This window comes from Hibiscus syriacus, unplaced genomic scaffold, assembly GCF_006381635.1.
Source record: "Hibiscus syriacus cultivar Baekdansim isolate YM2019G1 unplaced genomic scaffold, ASM638163v2 tig00110694_pilon, whole genome shotgun sequence".
Taxonomy (NCBI): Eukaryota; Viridiplantae; Streptophyta; class Magnoliopsida; order Malvales; family Malvaceae; genus Hibiscus; species Hibiscus syriacus.
In genome coordinates this window covers 3,154,987-3,167,898 of record NW_024062828.1, presented here as the reverse complement: position 1 = coordinate 3,167,898, position 12,912 = coordinate 3,154,987, and positions in this window count along the sequence as shown.

Below are 12,912 nucleotides of genomic sequence, written 5' to 3'. Positions count from 1 at the left end.
TACATCGATGCATAGTCAAGGTGCATCGATGCATCAAGTGTAAATTTTAAATATTTCGATCGTTAGAACACTTAGTGCATCAGTGCACTAAGGGTGCATCGATGCATAAAATGCATTCGATGTTTCAAACAAGCCTGAGTGCATCAATGCATAAAATGCATTCGATGTTTTCATAAAAACCTTAGTGCATTGATGCATAAAATGCATTCACAATGGTGCGTGCATCGATGCATCAATGGGTGCATCGGTGCATCACTTCACGAATGTGATTTTTGGCCGTTTTTGGTTCGAAATACTTTGTGAAAATTGTTTCAAAAATATTTTAAGTATAAAACACAACTTTACACTTTAGTAAGGATTAAAATTGAACTTTGAAAGACTTGGAGTAATATTCTGATATTCGAATAAATATATAGAATATACTTAGTAAATCTTTTGTAAAATCTTAAAATTCATTTAACTTAATTTGTTATATCGAAACATCAAAATGTTTTCAAAAATTTCTTCTCTCGAAGAGTCTTATTTAACTATCAAAATCTATGCATAACCACATAGATTTATATTCCTTTTCGTTAATAACACACATACTTCCCAAGATGAAATACTCGAGTTGATAAAACTTTGATCAATCGACTCTTATAATTGAGTGTCTATTTCTCTTGTCTCACTTAAGTCATTTAATATTAAATCATAGAAAAATGTTCAATACCTTAATAACTATTAACCTAGAATTCCACCTTCAATATGGAGGTAACTCAATAAATTTACCTGAAAAGACATTTATGCATTCCCAAATTTTAGTGAATTTATCAAATATTTCTACTTTAATGATTTGAGTATTTGTCACATTAATCATAAAAGTTATATATATATATATATATATAGATCTTTCTAACATCATTTTCTTTACAATCTTTATCAATATCACCATGAGCGATGGTTTTACTTTCTCACTAAAAACTAAAATTTCCATACCCTCTGCATCTTTATGAAATAATCGTCTCTAGAGAAAAACAACTTATACTCATTATGATTTTAACTCATCAATGTTAATTTCATCAAGTTCACCAGAAACATAGCCCCTGAAATCTTTATCAATTGTTTACTACCTGCACAACTCATCTTTGCACCATGATCTACTAGGGTTTACTACTATAATCTCACCCGAGATTAAATTAAATAGAATAATTTTATTTTAAAATCTTTCATTTCCTTATTGAGAGAAATCCGTGTAACTTTCAAGATCTAATTAAAATATTCTTGAGCAATTGAAACATTTTATCTAACGACTATGAAAGTCTAATTATCCACATTTATTAAATAATAAGATTTGACAAATTTGTAGCAATAACCTCATAGCAATTAATGCAAAAATTACACCAGTAACCCAATTTACTCTTAAATAAACTCATAATCAATTGATCCACTAATAATTCATCTTTTGAATCCTCATCCAATTCAACTTCTCTTGTAAACCATTCAAACTTTTTAATAGATTCCTCAATTGCTTAACCATCTTTAACAATGAGGAATTCCTTCCCCCATAATGGAGGAAAATCTCTAGCAGCTTCTATCCTTTTACAACATGATACTAAAATCATGTCGAATTCTCTTAGGTCAAATTTTAATCTCGACTTTCTTTTTAATAGTATCAACTTTCTTACTTTTTTCCTTAGTTCCTACATCTATTAGAACATACATAATAACAACATTACTGTTAGTAAGAAGTGTCATCAATTACACTCTAATGACACCTTATCAGTAACTTTGACAATCTTAATGGCATGTAATCCTTTTTCTCAGTTCATTTAAGCTCGTTTCCACCGAGAATCGGCTAAACCTATAGCTCTAATACCAATAAATATAACACCCATCTCCTGTATACCCTTTTGTACAAAATATATGGTTATCACATCACTTTAAAATAATGTGTGTCATTTGAAAACCAGTAAAAATTTGTTTCAATTCAATTAACCACAAAATAGAATATTTTATGAAAACAACTTACAAAAATTATCATTTAATTACATTACAAAATGTTTACCATAATTTAATTACATGCCAACTAAGTTCTTAAATTGAATAAAATTGTCATAATATTACTTATGAGTCAACCTTTAATTGATGAAAGCTGCTACTACTTCTACACTTCTTACGCACTAATCCTTGCCTTTACCTACGCGTGAAATAAACACACGTTAAGTAATTACTTAGTGAGACATAATAATATAACGTAACCTTTGATTATACATAAATATGTCACATTTATTTATTTCGTATTAAATCGTAAATTCTTTAAGTATCCCATACTCCTCCTTATTTAAACCATATTTCGTTCACAATTTTCTTAATTATTTTTCGTATGCCTAGCATACATACCTTCCTTTATATTTTCTTTTCCATTTATCTCTTTAGTCATTATTTTTTGTTTTCACTGATAATATCCATTCATGATTATAATGCACTTATTTGCATTTCAATTCTGTCATCTTTACATGTCTTTTATACACTATTATACCTTTCATTATAATACCCATTCATACAATTATGCCTTGTTGTACAATATATATATATATATATATATATATATCATCCCTTCATATCACGATACATTAAAATTCCTTTATTCTCTTACTCAACAGAGTTTAACGTTTGTCTAACTAGCATAATTGACAACTGTTTGCCAAATACACCGCCAGGCCATTATTCTTTTACTCAACGGTACTTAACCGTTCATCTAACTAGCATAATTGACACATTTCTGTCAAATACGCAACTAGACCTCAAAGACACTTAGTTTTTCATCTAACTGGCATGAATGAAACATTTCTGTCATATGCACAGTTAGGCCTCAAGATCTTTTATTTTTGAGCAGTCTCTACTATATTAATCATTCATCATATCAATTAACCCTTTCCATCATTATACATTCTATGGTTTATTCTCATATTGTCAGTGCAATAATACCTAAATTTTTTATATTTTTCTATATTTTTTCATGAATTACTCATCCAATATAATTACGACAATTCACCCTTTTATTATAAACTTCTGACAATTTCATCTTTCACGGGATCTCTCAATTCAGTAAATATTCCATAATTTACATCCATAGTGCTAATATCATCATTTATCAACCATTTCTAAAATCTGTGTGGTTGCATACCCATTACTAAACAAAAAGATCCATTTCCTTAATATGTAGTTCTTATGTTTATACCCATATATTTCCCATACGGAATTTCATACACTTATTATGAATTTCTTGTCTTTTACCACATAAGGGGCCCAATACAGAAATTCATACACTTAGTATGATTTCTTTATTTTTATGTGTAACCTCCATTTATGTTTATAATACACCAATATGCACTTTAAACTATAACATCTTTTTGGTTGATAATGCACCCATATACACTTCAACTATTGTATACTTTTCTATTGACAATGTACCCATATACATTTCAATACTAGTATACTTTTCTGTTGATAATGCACCCATATACATTTCAACTTTAGCATGCTCTTCCGTTTATAAAGCACCTATATACATTTCAACCATAGTATACTTTTCTGTTGATAATGGACCCATATACAGTTCAACTATGGCATCTTTTCATGCCAATAATGCACCTACATGCATTAGTATTTTCATACTCAATCTCATACACAATATCATTTCCATATATTCAATAATACATAGTAATTTCATTAAAACATACATTAACAATTAAACAATTTATCTTAAATAATTGCTAACCATTTTCATCTAGATTGTATATAATAAAATGTACTCACCTGACTAGCCTTGCTTAGATATCCAGAATGAGAAGATAATTACTCCTGAACTTGGCCTTTACCTTTCGACTTACTCGACTCTGAGCTTGATTTCGATATATCCCAGATTTATTAAATACATGAGTAATATCAATTGTTAGTGTATTTCCTAATAATTATAGCTTAAACATTAATCAAAATACTGATTATTAATTTTTCTACAGCAATATCAACACAAATTACAATTTCTGGCCCTTCAATATTGATACCCCTACTATGGTATCGATACTACCCTACTATGGTATCCATACACCCTACCAGTATCAATACCACAATTAGATTTGATGTGGCCCCGTATCGATACCCTTACCATATGTATCGATACCACTATACTATGGTACCGATACCCCTATATGGTATTGATACCAAAATTAGGTTCGATGTTACCTGGTATCGATACCCTGACCATGATATCGATACCACCTCAATTGGTACTGATACTGATTGAATCAGTATCGATACTTCTCAGATGATTTAGCCTAATTTTTGCCTATGGTATCGATACCACTTCATTAGGTACCGATACCCCTGCCCAGATTTTTTAGTTTTCAACCCGAAATTTACCCAACTTTGGCCAATTTTACTCTCATTTACCCCTAACAATACTATATAACACTTCTCTACTTAACCCAACCAAATTTCCTTCATTTAAACACTTAAAACATCTAATATTACTCAAGAGCATTTGATTCTAAGAATCACACCATAATTTCTAACTTGTTATTTCACTCAACCAATGCTTCTAGTCTTTCATTTACCTTATTGAGAAGTCAATTTTACCAAAAAACATTAATAGACCTTCTTATATTAACATATCATTTCAAAACCCATTTTCTTTAATCTCTATTATTTCATCCATACCTTTGTTTTAATTCGATTTAACCCTTCCTTTAGCTTACATATCACTTAACATAACTACAACAACCCATAATTTAAAGAAAACACTAACTAAGAAGAATTTATCTTATGTTAGGGAGAGAAGGACACCCACGTGAAGAAGAAAAAGAAGAAGAAGAAGTGTAGAAATACACTTTACTTTCATCTTTCCTTCATATTTAAAATCCCTAACAAATTTTAAATTTCATTTTTCTCTTAAATTACCAAAATCCCTTTTAACTTCTTTATTACTACAATTTAGTTCAAAACACTATTCCAAATCATTTTCTCATCTTTTAACAATTATTCAATTAAATCATCAAATTTTTATTCTTTTCAATTTTGTCCCTGACCTAATATTTAAGGTATTACAAAACCCTCAAAAGATTATCTCATATTAGTGATTTGTTTTTTAAAAAACTCGAAGGTAATAACCCGTTGGTCCTCAATTTTGATGTGATCCATTTTTTCAATGGTGAAAATTATGGACTGATTCTTTGCTGAAATAAAGTTTTAAAATGAATTATTTGTTGACTTTTTGAATTCCTGTCAAATCTCAACATTTAAGTGAAAATGAACGAGTGAAAAGCAATTTTCTTCAAGATAAGTTATTTGAGAAGAGATAAATTTTCATTTCAAGTGAAACAATTCCAAAATCTGTGTTCCAAGGGGAACTATCTCAAGCAAAATTGATTTTAAGAAAAACTATCTCAAGTGATAAATTTTTGTTTCGAGTTAAATAATTTTAAAATTTGTGTTTCAAGGGAAATTGTCTCAAGCAAGATGCAATTTGTTTTTAAGAGAAACCATCTCAAGTGAGATAATATTTTTTCGAGTGAAACAATTTCAAAATTTGTTTCGAAGGAAATTGTCTCAAACAAGACAAAATTGATTTTTAGAAAAGCAGTCTCCAGTGAGATCCATTTTTATCTTTGCTTGAAAATGTTGAATATGAAGACAATCGCTCCTTCTTGGTGAAGACGTCTAATTGTCTTTAATTTTATACTTTCTTGAAAGATCTGCAAAGAATGTGTATTTGAATAGAACTACTGAATATTTCTACGAAATACAAATGACTTTTTGAATTTGTCCTCATAAAAGGGAAAATGTCCTGAAGAAGGATAATATTTCAAGAGAAATTTTAATGCATTCTCATAAGAGGGGAAAATCAAAGTTTTTATTGTGTAAGATGATGGATGTTTGATGTAATGATGCAAAATCATGTATGTGTATGCAATTGCATGCTTTTTTGATTAATGGCAGTGAAAAAGTGCTTGAAAAATCTTGATTTTCTTCTTGATCTATTCGTCTTCATTCTTTTCCCACACTAGAGTGTATCCTTTCATTTCTTTGCAAAAAAATATATACTCTTCATGCTCCCTAATATTCAAATCATTTTCCTCAGTTTTTGAGTCAGAACTTCTAAGTCTGAGAGACCTCTGTCAGTTTCCAAGATACACTCTCTAGAGAGTTTGCCTTGTTTGCAAAATATTTTTCTTTCTTTTTTATTTTTTTTCAAAAATGTGAAAAGTTTGTTGAAGAGACAAAAATCGTGCCTTTTTTTAGGCTCACAATCGAAGCAAATCACAAAACATGAGTTCACTAATTATCAAAGAATCAACAACTCTTTTAATATTTTCAAAGTTATAGGTCTTTGACAAGTGTCAAAATTGATGGGTTGGTTTGAGGTTAGCTCCTTAAAGTTTCTAAGGTTTCAATCATCAAGATGTCATTTCTTTCTTGGTCATATGAACCTTACGACATGCCCCTCTTCCTTAGCTTGGCATTTTAAATCAGATGCAAACAAAATGACGCAACTAGCATAATCAATTACTAGACTTTCTAGAGCACTTCTATTTCGGTTCTCTGAAATCTTGCATTTGTTAAAGCTTCATAGACTCCCTTAGCAGAGGTAGTGTAGAGACATCAGTCTAAAAACAGAATTCTTGAGTGCTTATGTGAAGTTGACTATAACAGATGTTCCTCAACTCCCTTAATCCATTTTCATCGAAACTCATTATTATATTAACCATAGGCATTAGAGCCTTTATTTATTGGAATTTATTTATTTTACCTTTTTTCAGGCGTAGTTGAAGGATTCATCTCATCACAAAGTCTTCGAATTGATAATCGCAGTGGAGCAAACACCGAAGTGCCATGTATATGATCAATGTTACAGTTTGAATGCAATCTATTCATAAATCCAGGGCTTTTGAGTTGTTTCTATAACCAGTTTCTTTATTGGAATAACTTAGCTTTATTGTATAATCTATATTAATAATAATGATGATAATAATAATAATAATAATAATTTATTAACTTTTTGAGAATCGAGATTTAGATTTTCTTAAGCTCATCGAGAATAACCTGTTGTAGTCTAGGTATCTTTGATGGTCAAGAAATCCCACATTTAGAGTTCATTCATAAACAACTGACCTATACTAAATTTGTCTATTCCACCATTCCATTTGCGAAGATTAGGATCATCACTGAACATCCTCAACAAAAGTGTAGTTTAGGCAGTTTTGCAATGTCATACACAAGAGATGCCCCATGTTGTCTGCTTCCATACATACTTGAATGCCAAGCTTCTTGATCATTTCCTCATGAAAGGAGAAGGATATATTGGTCTCTATAAGAAGGGTTTGGCGTTCAAGTGTATTTTCTGTGGTAAGGTCAAGGGTCCTTATTTTATCAGTTTTTAATCTTTTCACTTTATCAAAGATCTATAACTCTGATTTTTTTGAAAGTTCTTTAATCCAGTTGATACTTAATGAATTTCAAGATTAAAATTTACTCATTGATCATAACCTTAGAAGGTAGCATTTTATTTAATATGTTCGATTGTCAAGTTACTTATAAACCCTTAAACAAAAAAATAGAAAGAAAAACAAATTCAGACAAGATAATATGCAAGTGCATCGAAAATTCCTAATGGGTATAGTAATTCCTTCTTGGTTTGCATCAGAATGCCCCATCATTCATTGAGGGTCCATGCCCCTAAATTAATCAAATTCTGAACCTTGCGCTTCAATGCCCCACAATTCTGTGTAGTATACCTCGAGCTTCCCATGTGGTAGCTACACACTGCATTAACATCATACCCTTCAGGAAATGGAGATTATTTCAGTTTAGACTAAACTGATGTCACAAGATTATTCCCAATTAGTAATGGGAGCATTTTTTCATATGTCATTGGAATTTCACCAATATGAGTATTTTCTCTGGTCACTCTATAAGGTTTCGTCCCATGATTAACATAATAAAATCTCACTATATTAACCTCAGCTTATTTCTCAAAGTCACTACTGTCAGAGCTTCTTATCCTACCATTCTTGATAGTTGTTTCAATCATTTCTCCACACATGATGATCTCAGAGAAATTCTTAGTGGCATCCCCTATCATTTGATTAAGATAGGGAAATTTTAATGTATTGATGAACAAAGCAGTGAACTCCCTTTCAGTCACTAGCGGATGCACTTGAGAAGCAACGTCTCTCCACCGTTGCGAATATTGTCAGAAGCTCTCATTGCACTTTATATCTATGCTTTACAACGTTGTTTGATCAAGGACAATATCATTCATGTGCTTGTATTGACCCAAAAATACTTGATCTAAGTCTTTCTAAAAACATATTTGAGTACGTTTTAGCTGGTTATACCATTTGAAATAGGTCCAGATAAAGTGTCTTGAAAACAGTAGATCAACAACTTCTCATTCTCCATATAGCCAGCCATCTGATGACATTACATGGTGATATGGGATAAAAGGCATATGGTCTCATTATACTTCTCGAAATCTAGAATCTTGAACTTTGGTGGGAGAACCAGGTCGGGGACCAAACTTAGATCTTTGGCGTCAAACCCATTGAATGACTTGACTCTCTCCCTATATTTTATCACCTCTTCTATACTTTTCAGTCGTTGGGTAAATTTTTTCTTCGCAACTAATTCATTTAGGTCAATGACCTCATTAATAATACAAAAATCACCTGGCTTCAACCCAGAAGTAGTAGGACAGTCAGTGAGAAATGAAGCTTCAGCCTGATATTGTGGGTTCAACAGTGAATTAGACTGGTGGTTGGTTTTATTTGATACACAAAGATGCTCTTAGGAATGTGAACATGTGCAAAATCCAGAGGACGTATGGGGTCTTCAACAAAACTCTTTCCAACGATCATATGCCTCCTAAACATTTCTTCTATCTTGTTCAGTAGATCGAACTGAGTGTTTGCAATATCATTCTCAATTTTAGCTAGCATGCTTTTCACTTCTTCTTGCATCTCTTTATGATTTTTCTCAATTTCTACTAACATATCCTCTGTTTCTTTCGACATTTTCTTGTGTCGTACGGGTGCGGAGTATTGTTTCTACTAGTAGGAACCAAGATCATTACGATCGAAAACCTTATCTTATTATTATTATTTTAATGAATAAATGTTTTAATACATGATTTGGAAATGTATTAAGAAAAATGTAATGCGAAATGAATGTTTGCAAAAGACATTGATCCCAAAAATAATTTTTCATAAAACAATTTTCAAAGAACTGACAATGTCTCTGTACAGTGGCAAAGCGAAAATCGAAGATTTATGGAAAGAAATCTAGCTTTATCTTCTAGCTCCTCAACTTCTATGAGTAGTCGGATAACGCGGTCTTCAACTTCTCCCCTTAGCATTGAATCATGTTGAGCTAGGACCATCTCTTTAGTAGATAGACTATTTCTTGATTAAAATTGCTTCTATTATGACCACCGATCAATCTCTAAAATTCTATCTAACCCATCGGGAGACATTGTTGTTTTGAGTACCTTCTAATGTCAATAACTATTTTGGGGATTAATATCTTTGATGATAATGATATGTATGAAACATGTGTTAATTTCAAAGTAACTTTCTTTGAACAACTTTCAAAGAACTCACAATGTTCCAATATGTCAATGCAAATAAAAAATATCTACCCTATCGTATGGCATTGTTGTTTTAAAAGCCTTCTAATTTGATAATTACCCGGGAATTAACAACAGGTTTATGCACAAAATGAAGCAACAAGACAAGGAAAAGATGTTAACAAAAATAATAATCAAAGAGAGGAAATGTATGTTAGTGAAATATGAAAAGATTAAATTCAAATGGTAAGTGAACCATAAAATACAGTGAATAAAACAAACAAAGGAAATTAAAACCCTAACCGCATAATTTCTAGTTCACATGCATTTATTCAAAAATAATCTATCGAATAAATTAAAATACGAAGGTTAGAGTTCATTTCTCTTTTGTGTACACTTATTTGGGTCTTAGATCGGGTGGGTTTCTACATTTTATTTTATGCAAAGTTTCGGTTCTAGGAGTAAAGGTACTTGAATTGTTCTTGTCAATGCCCCCTTAGGCGAGCCAGACCCTCAATTCTCACCCATTATAGGCTTAAGCGAATCAAGTTGAATTTGAGAGGGCACATTTCCCAATGCCTGATAAGGAGAATAAATCCTCATGAATTCATAGGTCATATAAACCCCGAAAGCTACTTACTAGGTCCGACACAGAGAATAAATTCTCACGAAGTCCTTTCACTCCCACTTAAATGGGAAATAGCTCGAGTATAGAGCTTATGTTATGCACTGCAAGTGTCGTGTGTAAGGGAAACTCTCAAACCTTTGAAAAAAACCACAGAAAAAGCGAACTAAAAATTAATCCAAAATTTCAATATATGAAAATCAATCAAATACAACATTATTATACAAGGATATAAAATAAATTAAATAAAAAATTGAAATAAATCAAAAGAATCTTAAATTAAATAAAGCTGAATTCTCAATTTACAACTATAACGACAATATATAATCTATTTAGGGATTGATCCACTAAGTCTCTAGTGGAGTCGCCAAGACGTCGTAACCGATTTTCAGCGATACGACGTGTCTAGACTTATTTGTGAAAAAATCGATTTTGTGAAGAAATGTTTTGGATTCGCCATCGACCTTTTGGGTTAGGTAGGTCGAATACCCATAAACCGCCTTTTATTAGAGTTTTAAAGAAAACATCATTTTAAAAGATGCACCAATCTACGTGTAACCAAAAATTCATTCTCTTTTTGTAATAAAAAAGGGGTTCGGGTGTCGATTACGCATGGAGAAGGATAAGCACCCCCACAACGCCCAAAATTAGTACCCCTCTATTATAAATTGTCTCTAATAGTGAAAATCTAAGAATTTGAATATAAATTTAAGTTACAATCCTATTATTCTAAATTCAACCATACAATTTTTATTTAAAAGAAAAATCTAAGGAGAAAGAGAAAATATTCCAATATTTCCAATCGAAGAGAAAATAATCCCTAAAATACTTTAGGACCAACTAAAATAAAAAAGAATATAATAATTTTTCCCAAGAATTCAAGATTAAAATAATTTGATTCAACCAAAACAAATTAAGACAATTAATCCAAATTATATTAATCATGCTAGATGATGAAAGTTTAAACTAGAATGGCAAAAATATAAACATAACAAAAAGAAAAGACCCAAAAAATAAGTATCAAACAAATATAAGTGCTTAAATAAAATAAAATCATAAATAACATAAGGATCAAAATGTAAGATAGCAAAATAAGGCATTCAATGTGATAAAAATATTAAACATGCATATATATATCTTCATGGGACTAAAATAGAACATTGTAATAATTAGAATATTAAAAAAGAAGAAGTTGAAAATACATGACAATAAATAAAGAGGTGTTGAAATGTAAATAAATAAAGTAAAGATGCTAAAATATAAATGCTAGAAATTCAAAAGGCTAAGAACAAAATATCAAAGGACTAAAATAAAATATAATTAGTGCACAAATAATACAAAATAGAAAGCAATAACAAGGATCAAAATATATAAAGAAGCTAAAACTTAGGGGACCTACGCATGGTTTTTCCTAACTTGAGTGACTAAAATATAAAGACAAGGTAAAAGTTTAGGGAGCCTTGTGCGATTTGACCATACATTAGTGACCAGGATGTTAACAGACGCTAAAGTGTAGGGGCTTAAAGGCGATTCTCCTTTAAAAATTAACAAATCATAAATACAAGCCTAAACTCTAGGGTTTGAGGCATGATTAATCGCTAAATTTTTTTGCCAAAACAATAAATGCATTGGAACTGGCTGCATGAGATAACTAAAAAATTAAAACAATCCCTTTTTTATCATCTCTAGTAAAGACGTGAAGAACCAAAAAAGGGAAACCCCCTCTGATCATCTTCCTCTCTCACACTCGTCATATGGCCGACCACTCTTACCAATCCACAAAGTCACTCGTTGGCGTTGGCCACCAAACAAGGATGATATTTCTTTAACTCTTACCGACGATCAAGGAAGCTCAAATGAAACCCGAATGCACCAAAGACTCCTATTTCTTAATCTAAATCCTAAAACCAAAACCCAAAGGAAAAACAACACAATGAAAGAAGCTCCCAACCAACTAGAGACTCCCGGCTTCCCCTCCCTGACGTTACCTGAGTATGGCAACGTAACCCGACGAACGATGACCGACCAAGGAAGGTAAAACTAGATTCTCTATACTATATATTTTTTTCTTTGAAAATAATAGGTTGCATGCTAAAAATAATAAAACCAAAAAAAATAAAAAATAAGGTAAAATACCTTTATATTACTTCTGATCATTGTTTGGGGTTCTGAAAAATCCCCCTTTTTGATGTGAAAAATGAGGCTTTTTATATCCCCTTACCAAGTTACAATTTTATTTTTATTTTGGTGTATTTGGTTACTATAGCTTGAGGCAAAGGGCATGGGAAGGTGGCGTGTGGCAGGAGCTGGCAGGGGAAAGTGGTGCCTACTCGGTTGGTGGTGCAGGGGTGAGACAACAGCATGGGGCTGCTGTGAAGATGCAACTGGGTATGGTTGTGATGATTTATTTATTTTAAATTAATTTTGGGATAAAATTGGTTACTACACAAGAGAGTTAGGCCAAAAATCGATTTTCAGTTCTCTTCTTAAACGAAAGTTGTAACTTTAGGTTTTAATTTATTTTCGATCCTTTTTATTTACTTTTGATTATTTTATTTTTTAAATAGTTGGACTAACCATTTTCTTATGATTTTAGTTTAAAAAAATATACAAACAACACTTATCTCAAGCTATATACCCGAGATGCAAACCTTCTTTGAGTGGGGGTGAAAGCGACACCTTCGTC